The sequence below is a fragment of the Apteryx mantelli genome, chromosome 5, assembly GCF_036417845.1.
Source record: "Apteryx mantelli isolate bAptMan1 chromosome 5, bAptMan1.hap1, whole genome shotgun sequence".
Classification (NCBI taxonomy): domain Eukaryota; kingdom Metazoa; phylum Chordata; class Aves; order Apterygiformes; family Apterygidae; genus Apteryx; species Apteryx mantelli.
In genome coordinates, this window is record NC_089982.1 from 60968581 (window position 1) to 60982152 (window position 13572).

General features: G+C 45.4%; 1 protein-coding gene across 3 annotated transcripts in view; it reads left to right on the forward strand.

Annotated features, from left to right (window-relative positions):
* The first annotated feature begins 959 nt into the window (after positions 1 to 959).
* APBB2 (amyloid beta precursor protein binding family B member 2) overlaps positions 960 to 13572 on the forward strand; it is a 204249-nt gene continuing 191636 nt past the window's right edge. For all 3 annotated transcript variants that reach the window (XM_067298115.1, XM_067298117.1, XM_067298116.1), the window contains exon 1: positions 960 to 1027. The gene's annotated coding sequence lies outside the window, so the exon portion shown is untranslated. The remainder of the gene's footprint in view (positions 1028 to 13572) is intronic.

Consider the following 13572-nt stretch of genomic DNA (forward strand, 5'->3'; position numbering starts at 1 on the left):
CAGGATACACCTACTCCATATATAAGCCTTACTCCTTCGAGTAATGACATTTGTTTTGGTAGTTGCTGACGAGCTGCTCACATAGAACGCTGTTTCTGCGCTGCTGCTGGTGCAGAGCCGCGAAAGGCCCCCGGGCTCCGCACCGCGGTGTGCACGGCGCTCGGGGAGGCTTCGCTGCGGCGCGGCGCGGCGCACGGCCCGTCTGCCCGACAGCACCACGTCCCCTTCGCGCGGGTCCCCACTCTCACCACGGGCTCCTCAGCCTGCTGCAAGCCCTGAGCTCTGCCCTGAGATAACGCTTTCTAATAATCAGGCAACGAGTGCTTCTTGCCTAAAAGCAACTGAAAAACTGAGCCTGTCCAAACGCGGGCAGGACGCAGCTCTCCTCCAGGGGAAACGCAGGAGAAGCGGAGGCCGCGGCCCCGCCCCGGGGCTGGGGCCAAGCAGCCGCTGCTCCCGCGGGCATCCCGGGCACCGCGGGCAGGCAGAGGCCGGTCCGGGCGCGCAGGCTGCCCCTGCCCGCAGGGAGGGCAGCTGCCCGCCCCCTGCAGCCGCCAGCGCGGGGCCTCCGGGCGGCTCCTTCCCCGAGCGGCTGCGCCGCAGCGCCCAGCGCCGCCACCAGCACCCGCCGCCTGCGGCCGCGGGAACTGCGGCTGCCAGGGGACGCGCGGCGGCGGCCCCCGCGCCCGAACAGCGACAGCGACGCCGCCATCGCCCGCCCGAGCCCCGGCCGCGGCGCCGCCTCGCTCCGCGGCCCCGGAGTGCGGGCCGCGCCCCGGGTGCGCCCTGTGCCGCTGCCACCGCCCGCGGGTGCGCGGAGAGGAGCGGAGAGGGGCGGGGCGGAGCGGGGCGGGGCGGAGCGGAGAGGGGCGGGGCGGGGCGCCCGGCCCCGGCTCTGGGCGGTGGCGGGAGGAGGCGGGGCGGGCGGAGGCCGGAATCGTTTCCTGGGTAAGCGCAGCGGGCTGGGAGGCGTTTCCGGTCGGCCGACCGCATCCCGCAGCGGCTCCGCGCGGCTCCCGGCGGGCAGGTGCGTGGCGGGCGGCCCGGGGGGACGGGGCGGCCCGGGGGGGCGGCGGGCCCCGCGGCGCCCCCGGTGCGCGCCCGCCCGCCTCGCCGCCCGCGGCTCACGCTGGCGGCGGTGCGGGCGGGCGGCGGCGGCGACGGTGGGCTCGCGGGGGGGCCGGCGAGGCGGGTGCCGGCGGCGCGGGGCCCCGAGGAGGCCGTCGGGGCGGACGGCAGTCGCGCCGCGCCAAAGGGGCGGGAGCGGAGCCCCTCGGGCTGCGGCGCCCCGGCGCTGGCCGTGGGGTTGTTCACGCGTGGGCGGCGGGGTGCGGGGGCCGCTCCGGCGGGCGGCGGGGGAGCTGCGGCCGCCCGCCCGCGGCGCCCTGCGCATCCTCCCCCGCGGGCGCGGCGGGGCCGCCGGCGTCGCCTTGCGGGCAGCGGCGGCCAAATCCCTGCGCCGCTCCCGCTGCCCCCTCTGGTCGCGCCGGTGAGGCAGTAGAAGTGGTGCAGACACTGCAGGTAATTCGGCTGGAGCTTAAGACTAGTGTCTGCTCTTCCTTTTAAAGCAATAAACTGCGGTAGGTCTTGCACCGCTGGGTGGAGGGAAGGGTAGAAAGGTATGAAAAGTAGCTAAAATGCCTGCAGAAGTCGTGGGGGTTTTTTGTCACTAGACTGGGCTGTGCAAATTCTGCTGTATAACATGCTCGAGGATTGTACGTGGGGTTGTAAAAGGGACTGTGAAAAAACACGGTACTGAGACACAAACAAAACGTGGACCTGATTTAACTCCCTTTGAAGTTCTCGGGTATTAGTTTGGGTCCCATGACAGCAGCAAAGCTACTTCTAGTTACAGCTTGAGAGAGAATTCAAACAGCTAAAACGGAAAGTGGAATGATTTGTATTTTTACATCTTTGCTTTACCTGCTTCTTTGCAAAGTCTTAAAATTCTTGGCTGCATTCCTACTTACCAGGGTGAATGAGTGTGATTCTACACTTCAATCACAAAATAACCAAAATGAAAAAAAAAATTGCATTCATAAGGGACTGGTAGTCTTTGTGCATTGTGCATGCTGTTGATAGTCGTACAGGATAGCAGTATCTGCAGCAAGTTATAGTACTTCATGTCTACAGCATCTGCAAATGCTGTGTTACCCCAGAAACTGAGATAGGGATTGATGATTAGCTGCTGCAGGCTTACTATGTCCTCTAGCTTGCCAACATGTTTCTTCGGTTCATTCTAGATCTGATATGTCATCATCCTGCCATCTCATGCTCTAGTTCTTTCTAAAAGCATGAGTTAGTTGACTGTCTTGTGTTTAAAAGCTGTTTTCTACCCACATAACTGAGTTTTGTTGAAATAAGGGCGTAGATGTTCTAGCCTTTAAAAGGGGAGACATCCTCTTATAGTGACCTTGTGGCAAAATCTTTGCTGATTAACTTCATAGCGTGGAACAGCCATGTTGATTGTGGATATTTTTATTCTTCCTTTACAGAGATGAGTATCTGATGGAATAATTTTGAGTTTTTATTTTTGTTTTTTGGCCATTTAAGAGGAATCAAAATTCAGAAAGGACTCTTCAGGAGGAAGAATGGTTTTGTTGTATGTCATGAAGCATGCATGACTTGATTGTAATGAGAGAGAAAACTCTTAGTCATAGAGCAGCACAAGTAAATGTGCCCTTTGTGGCAAAGGTGAAATCTAAGTAGTAGATCACAACAGTGTGGGAATCACTTTGTCAGAGAGAAGATGCATAAATTGGAAACCTAGATTATTTCTTATGTTTCCAGATTTGCAACCAAGTCAGAAACCAATGACAAAAAGTTAACAGTGGCACAGGGTATTTGGGACTGATTTGTTTGATCGTTAAGTCAGAAGGGAAAACAACTTCCTTAGGAAATGTGTAACACAGTTTAGAATGGACTGCTGCCATGTCTGAGCTGGAGAGAGTTGTGACTTTAGCAGCTAGTTAGGAAGGAATTTGAGTACTTGGGGTTGTATATGATACAGATTTTAAAAGAGGCTGGGGAAAATTAAAAAAAATCCTGGTATTTGGTAGGTAATGATAACTAACTGATTATGTCGGTGTCATCTGTCATACAGCAGGTCTATGCTTTTAGAAAGCTCTGACATAAGATGTGCAATAACATGTGAACTCACCATCCATGTTGAAAACAAACTATATCATATGTAGAACGCTGGCTCTTGCCTCTGCTCTCTGCTCAAGGCAGAGAACTCGACCCCTGGAAATAACTGAGCAGGAGAAGTGCTTACAGGAGAAAGTAAATGTGACAGTAGAGGATGCAAGGCCAGGTAAGTGGTGGGGACAGGGTGTTGGTGTTGGTGAGAGTTCCTCAGGAATATGAGGCGCAGGTCTTCCCACCTGTGCTTGAGGTAGAACAGGTGCAGAGAGGGTGATTGGGGAAAAAAATGCCAGTTTTGCCAGGGGAGATGAGGGAAGCCTGGCTTAGTTAACCTAGCAAATGAAGCCTGAGAGGGGATATGATTGCCATCTGCAAATACAGCAGGGATATAACACTAGAAAGGGAGAGGAGCTATTTAAACTAAAGAACAATGTTGGCACAAGAACAAATGGATATAAACTGGCATGAATAAACTTAAGCTGGAAATTGGAAAATTTCTTCCATAAATGGAGTGAGGTTTTGGGACAGCCTGCAAATGGGAGAAGCGTGAGTAAGCCCCCAGCTGTCTCTTAAAGATGTATTGAGGGAATTTATATAATGTGCTTGGCTGTGGTGGTAGGAGATATGACTTGGATGTAAAGAAAAGGACTTCCTGAGTTAACTGAATATAGATTTACTGTTTGTTAGTGTTTCTTATTTTAAAATTCTGACATTCAAAACTGACATCAAAATAAAATGTTTGCTTGCTTTACTGTTTGCAGGATTGTGGTGTGCTTAGTGGCCACTTTCTGAAATGTTTTGTAAGTTAGGATTTTGAAGTGAAAAAGCCTATAAGCATTGGGTTACAGCAATATCTAATTGTGTGGAAGTTTCTTTTTTAGTCAAAATCTCAAAAGGAGAGTATGTTTTGGAGTGTGTGTGAACTCTTTGCACTTGTTAACAGGTTAAAAAATAAGCTTCAGAAAACCTTTTTCTTGATTCAATTAACTTATAAATCCTCTCAAAAAAGGAGTTTCTGTGAGGGGAGTGGGAGGAGAACATTAGACCCAGATGGTGTGATTTGAGACCAATGGCTCAAGATACACTGTGACTGGAGGGCTGAAAGAAAATAGGTTTAAAGCAACTTTGTAAACAACTTTATCTAGTTGGATGTTTTGTGTCATTTGCCGTAATAGGAAACAGTGGAGAGTTATCTAGAATGGTTGTTTAGCTGTTATTGAAGTCTGTAGGCAATTCTAAAAATGTGTGCAACACAGAAATACAACCAGCTGCAGATACTATATAATAGATCCTATGGATTGTCAACAGGGCATGACAGCTTCTAGGAGATGTGTTATAAAAATGTAAGAGCAGCTGTAACGGGCCAAACCAAGGGCTCATCTATCTAGCCCAATGTGCCATGCATGACTTGAGCAAGCCACATGACATCCAGCTAGTTTAATCTCTGAGCAGCCTCTCAGAGACACCTATGTATGCTCCTGCACCATTTCCTTGTCCTTATGTCTGCTATGACAGAAAGTGGTCTCCTGCCATCAGGAGGGATGATGGACCCTTATAGCCACCTTGTCCTTTGAGCTAATTTTTGGTCCATGAAATCAAACATGAGAAAAAGAAAATGGATGTGCTTCATGGACTCCCTGACTTGTGTCCGTTTTGCAGTGAGAGGGGGACCCTGGGACATGTACATTTGCTGCATGAGGCTGCAGTTCCTCAGCTGGCTCCTCCAAAACCTTTTCCTGAGCTTATGGCTGGGCTTGTGATTTATAGCATCCCCATCTGCCACCCTACCAGAAGATGGGATCTTCTCACTTGCCTCCTCTTGGCCCTGGCAGAACTGACCAGCCACAGCTTGGTGGGCCCCAGGCAGGATCCCAGCAGCTCTGGGGTCTGTTTCGGTTCCCTGGCCCCTGATGGCTCCTGGCAGAGCATGGTTGGCTCCTGTCCAGATGGCTTCAAGGAGCAGAGGATGCTGTTGGGATCATTCTCAAGTTGTCATCTTTTCCTGGCTGAAGAATTGTTGTCTGTTCATTCTGTGCATCGAAGCTGTTCCTGACTTTGATCATCCCTTCTGTGAACCTTTCCCAGTTCTAAATATCGTTTTAGAGATGGGAGGATCAGAACTGTACACAGTTTCAACATGTAGGTGAACATTGGGTTTATAGAGTAGGATAATCTTTTTATTATTATTATTTTAATTCCTTTTCTAATGGTTTGTAATATTTGATTTGCTTGGTCAGTTTGGAGTCCATCAGTTCTATATAAGTCATGGTTGTATTTTGCTCATGTACCTCTTCTTACATTTATTACATTTATGTGCATTAGTTTTTGTCTGCTGTGTTACTGGCTCAGTCTCACAGGCTCATCTGGAATTCCTCACATCCTGTCCTTCCTGCCCTGAATAACTTTTTGTCATCAGCAAACATCCTCAACTCACAGCACGCTCCCTGCATTCCCTTTTCCAGGTGGTTTATGAGTGTGTCAAACAGCAGAGATCTGTAGTCTGAATTTAGCTGGACACTTCTCTTCACTACAAGAAGAGACTGCTTACTCTTATCCTTACCCCGTTTCTGTTTTTCAACCTATTGTCTGTCCATGCAGGACCTTTTCTCTTACCTCTCTCTGCTTAGTTTCCTTAAAAAGCTGTTAGTTTTTGGTAAGAAACTTTGTGGTCTTCTTGAAAATTCAAATAGGTTATAGCAACCAGATATCACTTGTCCAGGTTTGACACCTTTAAAGAACTCCAGAAGGTTTGTAAGACAGGATTTTTCTTTTTGCAGAAACCACATTGACTCTTCTCAGTCAGGTTGTATTTATCCAGGTGTGCAAAATTCTGTCCTTTTATTATTAGCTTCTGTTAATTTGCCCAGTACAGGAGTTAGGCTTTACAGTTCTGTACTTCCCTGCATCACCCTTGAAATCTTAGAAAAGTCTTTTTTGTTGCCTTCCATTCATCTGGTACAATGGATGCTTCAGGTGAGAGGTTACAGATCTCCTGCAGTAGAATTTGACCCAAGCTTTGGAGAAAGTGTCCTGGGATTTCTAATGGACGTTGTTTTAGCTATGACTTGTCCGGAAGATGCTGGTTACGTAAGCATGTCCTCAAGGATATTGAGGGCAGGCCCCGCAGTGAGTTGACTTGAAATGAATGTAGGAGTCTGCCTTGACAAGGCAGCAGGCTCTTGACCTGAATCATCTGTAGGATGGTGGATTGACCTTGTGCGCTTTTTTTTTTAAGGCTTTAAAAAGATCAAACTCTATTTAGTTTAAGATCTAAGGTGAACCTCTAAGTTCTGTCTCCTACCATCAAATCTGTTTTCAGTTTTGTGTGTTATTTTTTTCCCTAAAATCTGCTGAGCTTCTGTCTCCCCTGAAAACATGGTATTTGTTTGGGTAAGTGTTTAGATGGTGTTTTTTACTGCTGAGCAAACTTTGCATCTGTGTGTAACACTGATTAGTGCCTTTTAAAGTGATCTGCATAACAATTAGGATGATTAAAAAGATGCAGACTGCTGCTTTTATCAGTAATCTGTGCACTGCAGTTGGTCTAGAAACTTAACACTAGTATCAGATGAATGAAGTCAGACGTAGTTTACTCTAAGATATTTCCTTGTGAATGTAAAGTATTGACTTATTAGCACACTGAGTAGTAGTATGTGACAGAGGAAGGTTTGCTATAAAATATGTATGTATTTAGCTTCTGGTCTCAATACAGGATAGCGAGTGTCTGCAGTTCTGGTTTGTTTTGCCTTCTGAACAGTAACTGCTGCTGTGAAGCATTCCTAAGCAAACTTTTGGCAGGCTTATTATTGACAATTTAGTCTTTTGGACTTCGCTGTTTAAAAATCTTTGCTAAAATCTCAGTCTTGTCCTTCTGTAACCATGTCAAAGTAGAGCTATAACTTGCTGATTGACTCATCCTTTAGTTCATATTGTTTTGCTGTCCTTTTTTTTTTCCTGGTAGAAATCTACCCAAAATCTCTCTCTCTTTCTTTCCTTTGTCTTCCTCGCTGGATTGTGTTGCACCTCAGGTAGCATATCCCGTCAGACAAGCATCAGCTCTGTCTGCCCATGGGAAAACCCTGATTCTGGAAGCACTAGACCTGCTTTGCTATGATATGCTTTTAAGCAGTTTTGCAATGTGTTTAGTTCTTTTGTTGAAGCTCGCTTTTTTAATGCAAGCACAGTTTAATTTTCAAAAGCACCAAAAGGAACATTTCTAAACCTTTTTTGCCAGATTTCAGGTGTGGAATATATATTTAAAAAACACCATTAAAAAAAAAATTGATATTGGCCCTAAAATGTGGTTTCTGCAGGACTATGTTAGCCAGGACTAATTTTATATATGTCTACTAGCTTGTTATGAGGGGAGGTTTCCTTGGTATAATTATTGTGCGTAAAAGACAGATTCCAAAGGGAAAGAAACTGGCAGACACTGAATGTTCTCTACCTTTATGAATTAACTCATTTCAACAGAAGAAATCTCCATAAACTTTGTGTGGTTTTTTTGTTGTCTATTTGTAGAAACATGTTATTCCTTTGTAGCATTCTCTGCGTAGAATACACTCCAGACAGTTATTAAATTACAGTAATTTGGTGTGACTAATATTGGCACAAGCTAGTTAAGGCTTTATTGGCAACCTCTTAAATGTAATTTCTCAAATGGAATGGAGGGAGATACTACGGGGTGCTTACTGGCCAGCTACCTAATTCAGAAAATTAGGAGCTGGACATTAAGCCATCCCATGTATTTAATGCATAATTTCATTACAGAGGAACTGGAAGCAGTAGTTTGGGTAAATATGGCAACTAATTCATTGCTACAGAGTGTTTACATTTGCCCTTCTAATTCTATTTGCAAAGAGGATTATTGTTATGAAGGGGTGCTTCTTAGCAAGGTACTGAGTTGTGTAACTATGGAGGAAGCTGTGCAGGGAACCATCATGAAAGGCGAAAGGGAACTGCAGGGTAGAGAAATAAGAAGGAAGTATACTCTCGCATTGGAAATTCAGTGCTTGCCTGGTTAAACTGGGGTTTAAACACAACATAATGGAAAGTTGTCTTAATTAGGTTATTTAAATGAGTTGAAAACACATACACATAGGGCCTGATCTATGAACTAATGGAAAGACTCATTTGGAAATAAATACAGTAAGTAACCTAGTTGTTTGTGATCTGTATGGTATTAACAAAACCTTAAACATGAAATGATTATGTTGTCTTGTAAGTATCCGATGTGCCTTATAGATGTGTGGGAAAGGAAGACTCTCTGGGTATCTGTAATACAGTTTCCCCGATACGCATCTGGGTGTAAAATGGTGCCTTCCAAAGAGCTTGCAGTCAAATCGGGCAACATAGAGAGGCATGCGAGGGACTGAGGTTTTGTCGATTGCATGTATTCCTTCCCCAGCAATCTCCAGAAAACCCTGACAAAGACTACTGCAAACCCCACTGTTCAAATGCAGCAAAGCAAGGAGGGTATCTTAAATGTGAGTCCTTGGTTTTAATCAGAGACTAATCTTCCCAAACTGTGATGTCCTCAAGTCAACTCCAGACTGCAGTTGTCTTGAGGAAAAAGCCCCTACCGGAAAGCAGAGCCAGTAGGTGTACTTTGATTTGCATAACTTTAGCCAAGCTGTTCCATACTGATGGCCTTGTAGTGAAGCTCTCCTCAGGCACTGTGTTAAGCAGTCATGGCTCTCTGTAGAAACGCGTGGTAACTCTTGCTTTCTTGGGCAGTGTTAGGAGGCCCCTGGAGCGAAGGCAGGTAATCGGTGCTGCTGTGGCCTCTGCAGCCACGGGGCAGAAATGCTTCCCAGCTGAGCCACGCTGCCTCCAGGCTGGCGGCTGCCCTGCTCTGCCTGCGGCTGGTTCCTGGGGCAGCTGGGGCGTTTCAGGCAGCGCAGGTATTTCAGCCTTGAAGAAAGATGCCTGCTGGTGCTAGATGCTGATTGCAGCAGGCAGTCTCCTTATCACAGAAAAGCAGCGCAGCTGTGAGTGTGGCTGCCACAGCAGGCCTCAAACCCTCCAAAAGGGAGCAAAGAGGGTGTTTTGGCTGGATGTGGGTGTCGAGCGTGGGGTGGGGGGTTTGAGTGTGTCAGCCTGCGTGCTTGGTTGTGCGCAGGCTGCCTGCCGTATGCCAATCCTGCCTGAAATAACACGTTTCTTAGGAGAGGAGGAGGTGCATGGGAAACCAGTGGAGAATGGGTTAAGGCTGTGGAGGCTATTTCTGTTCCTGAAGATCTGCACTGTGAATGTATTCAGTAGGGAATGACTCAGAAATAGCGGAATAAAGAGGGAAAAATGATTCTGCCCTGTAAGGATGGGAGGAGGGCACAGGAGACGCAGCGGGGTGCTTGAGAGATGGGAAACGAGGTGGGAGTCCTAATGGGCGGGTGGATTATTCGTGTCGGCGATGTGCTCGCACAGAACTGACTGGCACAGACGGTTTTCATGGCAAATGGGAAAGAGCAGTATTTAAAAAGCTTTGAACTGACCGTTGAAGGCGAGCGCTCAGGTTTGATAGAGGTCTGCTTGCCCCAAGCTGCGCAACGTGCGGTGGGAAGCCCCCGCGCTGCCGCCGCGCAAGGCCCCTGCCATGAACAAAAGCCCGGGAAGCCCTGGACGGCTGGAGCGCCACTGACGGCCTGTTCCCACTGTCAGGAAGGGAACAGGGCGGATCCTGCTACCTGTACACTTCAAAGTCTATGTGTCAGCCCATTAAAAGTGTCGATAGATTAAAAACGCATGTGGAGATATATAATTTCACAGTATAACAAAGTGCTGTGGGTGGGTGCTTATATAAAGCATAAATACCCCACTAAGATTTTTCTCTGTTAATCCAGGCTAACAAAACAGAATCGTACTCTCCATTACTTACCATTAATTTTTTATTACACTGTGAAATTACAGAAAAATTAAAACATTAAAAATAAATGCTCTGCTCTTTAGGAAATTAAATTTTACTCTAATATAATTTTTCTCTAAAAAATATAGACATCAAATGTCTGCTTAAAAATACAGTAGGTTCAGTATGTGTAGTGACCGGTAAAGAGGTATTTAGAAAGGGAAAGGCTAGAAAGATTCCTTCACTTAAACTGTAAAGTGGTGAGAACTACCTGCTTGGGAAATAATTCATATTTTTAGTCTGGTGGAAGCCTGCTTGCCTGCCTTTCTTTTTTTCTTTTTTTTCCCCACCTTTCTTTCTTTCTTTCATCACACTTCAGGAAAACAGTGTGAAAACCATTAATAAAGGGAGTGGCTTAACTAACACATCTGTATAAGAAAAGCTGCATGTATTCTGGCAAATAAGTGGGGTTTTTGTTTGCTTTTTTGAGGAATATGAGACCTGCTCTTAGCTTAAAAGGTTATAAGAAGAATGGTTGAAGATACCTGTGTATTTTCAAAGAAAAGCATTAAAAAGCAAAAAAAAAATTTTTTTCACTCTGATTATTTGATCTTTGTTTCCCAAAGATATTTGTGACTGGATTTTTTTGGTAGATGTGTTTGTGGGTTGATGACTGCCCAACAAGAATAAAACAACTTGGTGACAAACAATATTTGCTTTAAACATGTGCTGTTGTTTAAACATGTTCAAGAGCTGCTAGCAAACCATGCTTGGTTAGATAGATGTGTTTAACCTTATTTTTATCATCTTTGCATCCTATTACATCAGAATTTATCTAAGTGCATTTTTTGCCAATTCTTGGCATTTCTAAAGTTGGGTATTTTCAGTAGAAGATCCTGTATCTTTCCCTTTAATGTAAATTTAAGCATGGATTTAAAATTGGCTAAACCTAATGTTGAGGATACTATAAACGCCAAAACAATATACAGTAAGTTGACTGGTAGAGATCTGTGGGCATTTAGAGCCAGTAGGTCTCTTTTGAAACCAAATATACATATATACTAAAGTGGTAAAGATGGTGCTATTCTGAAGGGAAATTGTATAACCGGTCCCTAGGAAGTGTGTTCCTAACAGCCTGACAGTATGTTGATATCATGATGCCCTTGCACTGAAATATAATTATAATGGAAGACTCTTAGGTGAATTGAAAGTAACTACAGAAAATTCAGGTGTTCCTTGAGAGGAATCTGTGTGGAGAAGGGGAACTGAGAGGGAGAATTGGGAGGCTCCCAGGGGCACCAGAGCTCTGTGATCAGGCTTGATCACGAGAAAGTCCTGGAAGGATGTGACTGTGCAGAGCATCATTAACAGCCTGTGTCTCAGAGAGATGGATCATGTTTCAGTTGTTTCACAGCCTACTTTGGACTAGATATTGGCCAGCACTACTGCACTCTGGTTCTGAAATGCCATTCTAGTTTATGATTCTTCCAGTCTTCAGGCCTGCTTGGCTAGCTAGTGTTTAGCAGGAGATGCAAGTGTGTGCTATGATTTTTTTTATTATTATTATTATTATAAACAGAAAAAGGGGATCCCTCAGTGCTTCCCCAGTCACTTCCCAGCAATTCTCGTAGTGATGTTCACTGGTTAATGTTCTCTCTTCTCTTTCCTCCCTTACGTACTTGCACACGTTACAGTAACTGGAACAGCTGACGGAGACGGAATAATGCCCAGTGCATCTCTAAAGCTGTGTCCAACCTTGATGGTGAGAACTGTATGAAGTAGTTTCCCTGGTAGCAGTCACTGTGGTGACATTGGGAGCCTCACAGATGTGGTAGTTGAGAGTTCCCTCAGTCCTTGTCTTGCAGTAGGCCAAATTTTTAGTGAGCAGACCTAGCCTTCAAATGTATGTAAGGACACAGGAGTTGGTGACTAGCTACTTGCCGTCTTACAGCATCACATTTCTGTCCATTACTGCTAAACCAGCAGGTAAAAGTGTTAGCTGTGTGGAAAACATTTTGTGAGATTTATGCAAAATAGCTAATTTTTCGTGGATGAGGCTGAGCTATGCCTTGTTCAGCCTTCCACAGCAGAGGAGAAACCCATCCTCATCTTGATGCTTGTCCAAGTTTTTGTGAATATACAGGTAAAATGATTATTTCTCTAAATTTAAAGCTTAGATTCTCCTTTCTTGTGTTCTTATGGATCTGTCTAAATCTTCAAATGGTTTTTCAAAGCAGTATAAACAGATAACCCAAACGTCTCTGAACTCCTCCCAAAAGATTCACTTTGAGGGATTTGGCCTTCTTTCTTCTGCTGTGTGCTTCTGAATAATCCTTGAAGTGTAAATATAGAGCTGGAAAAATAACACCTGATTTGGTTGACAGTATTCCAGCTCACATTAAGATTTAAATTTAGACATAGAAGCGTGTGCTGTAAATCAGAAATTTGAGTTTGTAACCGCTTAATTTTTGACCTAAGAAATCCTATTACTCCCAGAAAGCTGTTAAGGTTCATCTCGGTAAGTACTGAGGATGATTTAAATCTGTGGGTTATTTAAGTTATGCATGTGCCAAGATTTAAAATAAGACTGCTAATACACAGAAATTGGAACACGCCAGCCACAAAACCAGGAGTGGATGGTATGGAAGTGATTCAGGATATTCTCAGAGTGACCTAACCATCTCAAACCTAACTAGCAATGCAGTTTAACTCCTGCTGCCCATGCTGCTTTTGCCAGCCGACTGTAGAGGGAAGGAAAACTTGCCTGATGCTGAAGTCTTTATTAGTACCATAAGTTCTCCTGATAAAAACACTCAAGGAAAACTTCATGAAGCCATGTTGCCTGCTGAAGGATGGTGGGTTTTTTTTCCTTCTTTTCTTTAAATTCAGTAATTGTGTGCTGTGCACTCTACCAGGGGAGTTCCAGGAGAGGAATGAAGAAGCTATAGACACTTCATTTAGGCCACCTTGTCTGTCTCAGTACTGGCCATTGAGGCTAAAAGTTGTGTGTCGTTCATTTTGTATGATATCAGATTCGTGTTTGGCTGGCTGGAGAGGGAGACAAGGTGCTGCAGTTGTGCTCCTGTCACCCCTGCCTGGTGTACCCTGTGTATCCCGTGTGCCGCCCAGCTTGTGATGGGCAGTGTCCCTCTCCTTCTCCTCGGGACCCGCTGCCCAGCAGAATCGGGCTCTCGTACAATGTTCTTGTTTGGCATGTGGTCTTAGCACATCCTAAATATTCCCTGCTGTTGAATCAAAATATTTTGTTGAAAATATTTTGTTGAAATATATGTTGAGAAGAATATTTAAAATATTGTTTTCCTCAAGCAGTCAGAAAAGAATTCAGGTGGGAAACTGGGCTTTCCCTATTTTGGGATTGCTGTCTGGAATGAGATTGCAAGAAAATTGTTTGGCACTGGTAAATACAGTGGTTGATGTGATAGGATATGTAGCCTCCTTGCAGAAGGAGGGACACTGGTGAGCTTGGAAGGAGGTATGGAAATTTTAGATGCTTCATAATAAAGAATTAAGGTGAATTTGCTTAGAGTTTTAAAACTGACAGAAAGGCACTCTAGAGATAATGG